Here is an 11,145-nt window from a genome sequence, read left to right on the forward strand (position 1 = left end):
GGGGGGGAGAGTGGAGAGGGAGGAAAAAGGGAGGAAAAGGTGAGAGGGGATGATGAAGTCGTCGTTTATGCTTTATATCCTATGCATGAAAATTTCGGATCCCCGAGAGTCGCTGTTATTGCGTCGGGGCGAAGGAAGGAAGATCCTCGGCTCTCTCTTGGCTAGTGTGCGAAGCTTACATTCTTTATGGATACAGATAGCACCGGAACCCCGGAAACCGCGGGTATACTCGCGGTATGCGCGGCTTACATCGTGTTAAGCTCGCGCGCGGCGAGGAGGAAGAAGGGGGTTGGGGGAGGGGAAGGGAGGATTTGAAGAGGCGAGGGAAGAGCCGAAGGTAACGCTTCTTCTCAAAACGCGCGCGCGCCAGAGCGTATGCAAAGCGCAGATGCGAAGGGAGAGGAAAAGCAAAAAAGATAGAAGGACGAACCCGGGGTGCACGCGGGACGAAGATGTATGTCTCGCAGACGGTTGCTCCTGGCGACACTCGGCGTATTGTGTGTGATTCGCCGTACGAATCCGAACACGCGCACCGAGGTATTGTCGAATAGAATGCACGGGGCTCTTTTTATCATCCGGCAGAAAAATGGGACTCGATTACCTCGGGGAATAATGTAAATTGACGTGATAAATCTTACGTTTTCTCCGCGAAGATACGAAAGATATATAGAAACCATTTCGCGGGATTTAGTTACGTACCGCCGAAACGCGTTTTACATAAGTTTTACCATTACTCTCTAAATAAGATTGACATTTTAAATGAGTATGTAAAACGTCGGACACATCGCGGAGTGTCAGAGAATCACGAGCGTGAAATTTTCTTCTGATTTCGTTGAAGAAATTTTACTAACACGTGAAGCGCACGGGCATGTTGTAGAATGCAGTCTAGATTTTAAGCAGTTTTTAGATGAACAATTAAATGAATATTTTGTGTATGTATAATTTGTGCTTTTTTCGCATTTTACGCAATTCACATTTCTACTCTTCCCGGCGCGCGGTGACCGTTTGAACTTCAAGCTGCGGAAACCAAAAATAAAATCGGCCCTTTTAATATATTTCTGGGGCAAACGCATTTAATGTGTAATGTACAGCCGAAATGAATGACGGATGGAAATCCGTGCATTTCTGTTTGAAAAGAGCAAATATTAACACATATGACTTTGTAATTTATTGTTTAGCGAGCGCGGCACAAATATTCCTATTGTTCTCGTTGTTTAATGAACATAATTGCTAAAATTTAGTTGCAATTTTAGTAGAATTGGGACGTTACCATTTAGCCATAATGAATCATAATATATTCTTAATTGGCGGCCTCGCCCGTCGAGCGCGCGAAAACCGACGTGACACGCAAAAATAGCCGGTGAGTGAGGAGGGGGGGGGAGGGGGGGGGAAAGAATTCGATAAACCTCTCGGACCATTTAGCTGCATTCTCGCTTCGGCGCGGATAACGTTACCCACGTCATATTTCTCGGTGCAAATGGGAATTCTGTTCGAATGACGGCCAAAACTATTACATAATGTAACATTCGATTCAATGGTCACGCGGGCGCGCTACCATGCTTTCTTACACCTTACCAATACTATCGTTTACGACGCATATGATGCGTAATGTATAGGTACGCTTATTCACGATATTCGTACCCTGAAATGGGGGTGAGATGGGGAGGGCTCTCTTTCGAAAGCGTTTGGCGTCCGCACACGCCGGATATTACGTGCCGACTCAACTGTGTTACATTCGTGAATTACATTTTCCTACTTTCAGTCACTTGTTCGGTTTCCGCCCGAAAACGTCATGCGATCTCGCTCGATCGACGGAAGTAGGCCGAACGGAAAAACGAGATTTTAATTTCCAATTATACGCGCGATAAGATAAGCGTGTAATGTCGAAGTGAGATGAAGATGAATACTGTGTCCGAATCAGTGTCCGTCGAACCAACTCGGTGTGTCCTAAATTAATCCTCGCGCGCATCAGAAGAAATTAGATCTCGCTGGAGATATTCGAATATTCGAATGCAAATCTAATCAAGTAAAATTGGATATGATTCGGATTTGAGTCTCTACGATTCGAACTATTAAAATATAATAAAATATAAAATTTCGAGTTTTTAACAGTTTTTAATACGAATCGCATATATTGACAATTTTATAAAATTATATTTCCAGCTAATAAGTAAAAGAGAAAGCCTTATGATCATTGTAAATATATAATCCTTTTGTAATATCTCTGCTATAAGGTGACGAATTCTAATGTTCACTTATGATATCAATTGTTTAGTGGCTCACTGTTATGCGATGACGCTTTAATGTCATTATAACGTATAACGCATTTTTATTTTCAAACATTTCATAATGTTTTCTAGTAAATACAATTAGCATTTATGCAGTACAACTTCTTTACCCTTTTTAAATCAAGGCATATTATCACACGAATACATAGGGTGAGTTATTAAATGATTTTTCTCGAAAACCAAGACTTGTATCAAAAAATGTTTCGTACAAAAGTTTTACAACTTCAAGGGGGAAATGGCCATTGATTTAACCTTTGGTGTACTAAGATCAATTTTTTTTTTTTTAAATGGAAATCTTTATTTTCGAAAAAAAAAAACAAAGTTGACCTCCATTGATCTTAGTTACATTTAAGGTTAAATCAATGACCATTTTATCCTCTTTGAAGTCATAAAACTTTTGTACGAAGAATTTTTGGATATAAGCCTTGGTTTTTAAGAAAAAGCAATGCGTCACTTAAAATGACACCCTGTATATACAAGATTCGATCGAATAATATGTACATACAACCGGGCACAACGTGATTCCTTATGAAAAAATATGAAAAAATAAAAATAAAATTTTTTTATTTTCTGCTTAGTTTTTGAGAAAATCGAGTTTGAAAACGTTACATATGCATGCAGTTACAACTAAGATATGGTTTGTTGAGCGACGTAATGCGTAACGTGTTTATAAACAATGTCTACACGATATTTGAAAGTTACCGAGTTCAAGGAAAAAGCACAAAAAAAAATTTTAATGAACAAAATTTTATTCTATTAATTACAGAATTGCCACGGTGCAAAAGTGTTCCATGTTCTAAGAGACTTTGCTCCACTCTTTGAATTGTTCTCCAATCGAGAACACACCGATTAGGATATCGCTCTCTGTAATAGCAGATAAATTACTATTAGAGGCTTCCAAAGCCCGGATTATATCGACGTACTCTTTGTTCGTGTAATAAGTAATTCATCGTCGTGATATTTGAACGAAAACTAATTGTTCGGTACAATAAAGAGTTATTTATAAACACGATACGCGTTATACGTCGCTCGATGAACTGCACCTCATTAGTTGCAATAGCATATTTTATTTTTTTTTGCAAATATATTTGTAACAAAATACTGTGTTTCTTTAAAAAATACCATTTCTTTTAACTGATTTTGCTGTGTCGCCAATTTTATGAATAACATCTTAAGTAATATATATTTAATAACTTTGAGTCTAGACTCGATCAAATAAACTCTGACAAATGTAACCGTTAATTTTTAATTTAAAATATTAATTAATAATAATTTTAAGTTTAATATCCATATACATATGGTTGTTAATTAAAAGTTATGTTTTTCAATGATTCGATTCGAGTTAAAAATTCTGTCGATTCAGTTTGATTCGGATTCGAACAAAGAAATTAAATTCAATTGAATTCAATTTGATTTAATTTGACATTAAAAAAATCTTGATTCACAAACTCTAATAAAAGATAAAATCTTCATCCGCATTTTATCAAAAGTAAACGTGCAGAGGCGGGCACACAGATACGCCCGTTTTCTCGCAGACACACGTAAGTTGCATTAGGAAAATTCATCCGCACCGTCTATGACTTAATACGTTGCACGTTGCAGTGTGCGGCGTTCCGAGGCGACGGGCGTTAGTACTATTCCTAATTACATTTCGCGACATATGGCCTCTCACGCGTCGACACGAAAGGAACTCGGTACGTTAGACAAATGACAAAAATAAACGCGCCGGAGCGGGATGGTGAAACAATGAGGGAAAGAGAGGAAGAGAGAGAGAGAGAGAGGGGGGGAGTAGAAAGAGAGGGAGATTTTCTTCTTTTTTTTTTACTCTCTTATGTGTAATTGCACGCGAAGCGGCGCCGTAACACGTGGGACAAGAAGAAGAGTAATGGAGCGTTTGTGTCGCCGTTTTTACAGGCTTGACTCGTACACATAGCTCGTAAACAAAAAGGACAGCGAGACGGAAAAAACGAGGCGGACTGACGCGGCGTTGTAAAAGGTACGCCCGCATCGTGACGTCAACCTTAAGCTCCGTTACCGAATGCCGGCGGAGTGACACGGGGGAGTGGGAAAAAAATGAACGTTTTTGGTACACGGACCGTGATATCGCGCGAGACTGAATTTCTGATTAAATCGCTGTTACCAGCAAGACAGAAATATTCGGATGCGCGGAACGGCGCAAAAATGACGCGTCGATTTATTCGGGGAGCGAGAGAGAGAGAGAGAGAGAGAGAGAGAGAAAAGAGCGCATTGCGCGATTGCCTTGCGAGTAGCGAAAAAAATAAATTGCCAACGATAATCCAGTAAAATGCAAATTAAAATTTCTGGTTTATTATACCGTAGGTATTAATTAATCGTGTTCGAAATTCAAACGTAAATCTGCAACGAATTATGAGTGTATATATTAGTCGTTAAACGCAGAAATTTACTCTACGGTGTTGTCATGCCTCTCGGATAAAAGCGAATTGATTTGCGACTAAATTATTATACGACTATACCGGAAATTTTGTAACGTTCAGCTTAGATCTGCTTGCAGCATCGATCGTTTTAATCCGATTATGATTATATACATTTACATTCTGCAGACGGGAATTATATATATACAATATATATATATACCTATATATATATATATATATATATGTGTATGTATGTATATAGTATATATGTGTTGTGTAATATATAGTATATAAAAATAAATAAATCCAGTCAAATCTGATTTAATTAACTTGATTTGAATGAACTATTTCATTCCAATCCAGCACTGACCGATTATAATTATATTTTTTCTTGCAATATGTGCAATATATGCGCGCAAGTAAAAGTATATTGAAAATTTATTATTATTTCTTTTGCAATTGCATGCCGGTATTTTAAACGATATGCGCATATTGATATTATTTCCCATGCCTTCTTTATGCGTCGCTTGAGCGGATTGTCGATAAGCCTATCGACGGTACCGTGCAACAGGTGTATTCTTCTTCGTTTGTTGCGAAAGATGATACCGCGCAGGAAGTTTCGGCGGTAACACATTTTTGATAAGGGAGAAGACGCGCTGCAAACTTCATACCAAACTCGACAGATATTACATACTAGAATTTAAACATGGTATATTTTATACGTTTTAAAAATCTTATACTTAATTTCGATGCTTCAAAGCTTCGAAGATTTGAAACATCCAGATTATAAGAAATTGAAGATATGGAAATTTCGAAGCTGTAAAATGCTATTAACATACAAAAAAATATTAAACCCTGAAACTTCAGATTTTCAAAATTTTATTCGTAATTCGAATTTCAAAACTTTGAAAAGAAAACATTAGTGCACGAACATACAGAGAGAATAATTAAAATATAAGGTATGCCAAATTTACTGCGTCCTGCTAATGACAAATTCTTAAAGCCATTTAGAGACGAAAATTCTAATACCAAAATGAGACTACAATAGTTTTCAATTGGAAAGTTTATAGATAGTCAATCGGCTTGTTCAAAATTCGCGTTCTATTGCGCAATGAAGATGCTCTTATAAATATTAAAGTTTAAATATAATTTTGCGTGCATTTTTGAATTTGTATCTTCGTAACTTTTCTTACTTATTTAATTAACTTGCGTGCATAAATATAGACTGTTGTTAGTATATTAAAAATCTATCGCACATATAACATAAACTATAGATTAGTAGCTACAATCGATTTATTGAATACATTAAAATTGTAGTATCTCAATATTTTATAGAATTTTTGTCTCTAAATGACTTTAAGACTCTATCATTGGCAGATGATGCGGTAAGTCTGAGACACCCTGTATATTTTGTGATTTTTTGTTTAATAATACGCATAAATATACACGCAGAAATACACTTGAAACCAAAGCGCCTGCGCTACTTCTGACATTTATTTCGTTTCGAAATAATACAGAAAATTCGAATTATCTGTCATTGAACATTTATATCATTTTTACAAAACTTAAAGGCAGCTGGAAATCGTTATATATCTCAAAAAATATATAATCGATATTTTTCGAATAAAATTGTTTGATAAGTAAAACATACTACGTTTCTCCCAGAGTTTGTATTCGCGCCACGAAGCGACAACGGACTATCTGTCTCTAGGCGGTTCGGTAACTCTATCAAGCAACAGGTATTGCATTCTTTTTCGTTCTCACTTAAATCGTGTTTGGTAAATCGAGTGAACGCGCGACGATCGATGATTCATACTACAAGCGCAACTTCCGTGAAAAAAAAGAAGAGCTCAAAACGGTTTGGGCCAACAAAATTTGTCGGACGTTTATGGGACGCGCATTAATTATCGGGAGAAAATAAAAAGGAACGTTCTATTAGGTTATATTTCGTGTCATTTCAAAGTCATAGAAAATGTTATCAGATACGATTGCGTGATACGCGCGCATGGCAGGTTTTAATTCACGTATTAATGGAACTGAATGAGAAATGCCGGAAGTAATTCCGCGGCGTAGGACTTGAGCGCGCGCCATCAGAAAACGCTTTAAATCGTGGTTAAATATTCCATTATCCATCCATCAGCGATCATTCTCATTCCGATCCGACGATTCGATAACAAATGCATTCACGCGTACCGTCAATACAGACCGTCCAAGTTTTACGCTCTATAACTTGTGTTTGTATGAAGTATTAGCGCGCACGCGTTGTTGATCGATATATATGCGCATAATTTAGCTGTCGAACCGGGCGCGGCAGATTTTATGGGCCGCGTAAAGTTCCACGATGGAAGGTTAAAAGCGTTCCATCCAATTTTTAGGCGTCGATCGAAGCAGGTGACTTATGCATTTGCCATAACAAAAAAAAGATATGTCGCATATTTACGACACTCAGAGTATCCAAAAAATTTTTTAAGTAAAATCCCAGAAAGTTTTATTATGTGCGTTTATATACTGCGCATTATATAGCTTCTATATAATCAAATGAAGCTATAATAAATTATTATATTTTCATTATTATTTTCATTTTAGAATCATTTATGTTTAAAAGCATTAAGTATCAGGCCTATCTGCTAGAAAATTGTTAGTAGATTTTTAATTTTTAATTGATAATTTTTTTAATTAGAATAAAAAATTAATATCGTGTAAAATTTGTAATATTAACTGTGAAAATTATGATAAATAATACGATATCTGTTAATTACGGCCTAAACGCGCGAATTCTACGCGATATTACTGCAGATTATCTTTAATTGATTATAAAATTTATTATTTTTAATTGGTTCAAAAATTGTTGTAGCTTCGATATTTTCGTATTAGGATTTTTTAATCTACTTTACGTCCGAAATGCTATTACAATATTGTACGGTAGTTGTAAGACGGGTAAGACTCTGCATATATATATATATATATATATATATATATATATATTTATACACATAGGTAAGTATATAAAGTTGCGGTATTTTACTTTGAAAAGTAAGATTTGCCCTCGATGCTTGATTTAATAGGCTTTAGGCTGACGCTAAGTCTTGACGATTAGCAACACGGAAGGGCGGAGTTAAGGAACAAAGTTGAGTCCTTTGGGATAGCAAAGGATTTCCCAGGACTTTGGTCGTTTCATGGTATCAGCGCCGTTGATCGAAGATTGTTTAAACTCTCAACTTCGCACCTTGTCTTTACGAGGTTACGATCAGCTTTCGAGGCGTGAGAATATCAAAAGGTATTTTATATATTCGCGAACCCATGCTATTATTTCTAATATCAATCACGTAAGAGAAATTGAAAATTATTTTACACTGCTCCCAGCTCTAAACAAAACACAAGTTGACTCGATAAATACAGGTTAATGAAATATTAGTATGTTAATTTGTGTAACGAAAAAAAGGAACTAATACAAGCATTTTAAGTATAAGAATCATAGGTCGGCGACGCTTGGTTACGGCGTGACGAGAATTTTAATTGTGGACCTGTAGGGTGGCCTGTGGCGTGATCTGCAAGATTACTAGATTTAATACCTTTCGACTTCTTCTGGGATGCAATGAAAAATGCAATGAAAGCGATCAGATTCTCCTTGATTTCCGAACAAGTCGAATTCAAGAAGAATCTGATCGCTTGTATCTAAAATCATTTGACACATGCCTGAAATTCCAAAATTTCTGAACGCGGAATGATTGCTTTGTCGCTGCTTTTGTCGAAAACTTGGCGGTCGTAATTTTGAATACTTATTGTAAACATGTCAAGTTGACACAATAAAATCATTGCATCGCAGACATTGTGACAATTCAATTAAATTGCCGCTCGTCCCATGGTTCCTATACTTAAAATTCTTGTATTCCTTTTTTCATCACACAAATTTATGACACTTAATTTTTCATCACTCTGTACATTCATCTTCGGTATACACATACATTATATCTTTCAAGTTTTCACATAGTGTTGCCATACATTTGTTTGTTAAATTATTTTCGTGCAAACGAAGACAAAAAGTAATCAAAAATAGAAATCGCGGGAAGAGGGGGGGGGGGAATGCATAATTAATTTCACGGCAAGCCGCGTAGTAAAACGAATTATTATTGTATAATATAACGGCCTGATTAACGGGTGTTATTAAGTAGCGTTCTGTTGGCACACATTTGCAAAACAGTAATGGCAACGCGTTACGGATAATTAAATTTCGCAAAAACATCACCGTGAGATATTCCTACGTTTCACGATTTTGCGCATCGAGTCGAGGGGTTTCAACGCGCTGTTTCAACGCGCGATGGTCCCCAGGAAACCTTAGAATTTAAGCGAGAGAATAAAGAAAACGACAATCGGGAAATTTGACGGAACGCAAGTGTAAAATGCCGTAGAAACGATTCGGAGCTTCAAAGTTTTTCGCGCTGAGTTAGTTAACATTTATTCCTTATTGAACGACACTAACAATGACATCACACGAATGAATACAGACGATAAGAAATAAAAATTTAATTGCTTCTTGGAATACATAACATGCGCATACGTCGACATATGTATGTCATCTTGTTTTTATGACTAGTACTTCAACTGTCGTTAAAAACGCGAAGATTGAAACGATCAAATATACATATGTCGCTCATTTGCTACAAGAATGACTAAAAACTTGTCATTTTTTAGTTACTTTCAACAATAACTAAAAAATTTTATTTTTAGAATAACTAAAAAATTTTTTACGTGCCTCGGTGGTCTAAAGGCAGGACGCCCATCTGGCAAAGTGGAGATCCGGGTTCGATTCCTGGCTGAGAACATGGGGTGATATTTTTTCGCAATAAATTCTTTAGATTCGTATAGATGCAAGTTAGCATTTATTTGATGTCGCGAGGGTGGGGGATTTCACAGGATTTAAAATAGATGCTTTGAGCATCGATTTATTAGATTGCCTTTGACAATTTAATTGTGATATTACATACTACTTGGTTCGAAGATGCACGCGATTTGCGGCCACGTGGTGTTATATGAACCGAAAATTGTAAGATTCACACTATTATATAAAAGCACCAAAATCCGCTTTGTACCGTTTTGGCGTTTATGATCTTAATTAATTAATAACTAAAAAATTGTGATTTTTTTAGTTGTTTGCAAAAAAAAACAGTAACATACAGAAAAAAAGAAAAAATATACTTTAAAAGTACCCACTTTTATTCCTCTACAAATAAGTTGTTACATCAAAATTCCATTTCAAAATTAACCCTTTGCAGCTATACAAAAAGTTTTATCACGACAGCAATACACTGGACATATGTAAAAATATTTCATAAAAATGAACATATAAAACATTTTTTTTAATCGAAATGTCAAACTTTAATTAATAAAATGATAAGAAAATGTATGCATTTTCATTAATAAAAAAGTTATATATAGCATAAATAAGTATAAAGTAAAAGGAATTGTAATGTCATATCCATAGTGGCAGCTGAAGGTTAATATAATAAAATTTTAATAATTTAAAGCATTCAAACTTATTTTCTGGAAAACTTTATTTTCGAGTTGTTACAGTAAATAAGCGATATGTATCAAGCTTTATTATAAAAACATTAAGATTATCAATATAATAATAATAAATAATAATTTTTAATGAAATTTGCCATAAGGATTTTAAGTGCATCAGTATTACTTGATCAGAATATACTTTTAGAGTAAATATATGTATATGTAAACGCGCGCAGAAGCTCGTTTTAAAAGGTTATTGCATGCAAACGGCGGGATATTCCGGAGAATTCCTCGGAATCGGGGGAAACAATGCCGGGACTGCTATTAACGGCATAAACCGCTCGTCAAACGGCGTTATCGAGAGAACTACAGGCAGGAATTGGAACGCAACTGCATTTGCGCGAGGAATGCGAGAAAACGTACGCCCCGACCGTGCATGCGTTCATCGTGGCAGCGTCCTTAACGACAGTCTGTTTCTAAACACGCGGAAATACCCCAAAGTTATAAGATACAGAGCTCGCGTCGTAATGGCGTACGCGCGCGCGCATGTGGAACTTTTAAGAACGGACAAGAAGTATAATTAAATTTAATTTCGCCTCGAGCCCGAGGCGCACCCGAAACACATCGCCGTCGCTTGTCGGCGTTCGCGGAAGCGCAGCGAAAATTTCGCGTCATCTCGCCGAAAATGAGAGAAGGAATTTCAAGATGCAATTTTCAAACGAGGAACGATTTTGCTCGTCGTTCACGCGAACACGACAATCCCGAGGAGTGATTCTTTCGCGACCGTTTTCTCCACCATGCCGCCGCGCCGTGTGCGAACGGATGGCCTTACGTCGCCTCACGTCGGGCGGTACAACGCCTCGCGGGTCTTCGCGTTTAAACAAAAGTCATTTAAATAAAATGGTTCTAATGCAAGCCATCCGTCTTCGGAGAGGAGCTTTTATCTTACCCCCCCC

At 36.7% G+C, this 11,145-nt stretch overlaps 1 protein-coding gene across 1 annotated transcript in view; it reads right to left on the reverse strand.

The window, feature by feature from the left end:
• Positions 1-11,145, reverse strand: part of LOC105450647 (lachesin-like) — a 366,968-nt gene that overhangs the window by 22,209 nt on the left and 333,614 nt on the right. The window lies entirely within an intron of this gene.

This window comes from Wasmannia auropunctata, unplaced genomic scaffold (assembly GCF_000956235.1).
Source record: "Wasmannia auropunctata unplaced genomic scaffold, wasmannia.A_1.0 LD336059.1, whole genome shotgun sequence".
Taxonomy (NCBI): Eukaryota; Metazoa; Arthropoda; class Insecta; order Hymenoptera; family Formicidae; genus Wasmannia; species Wasmannia auropunctata.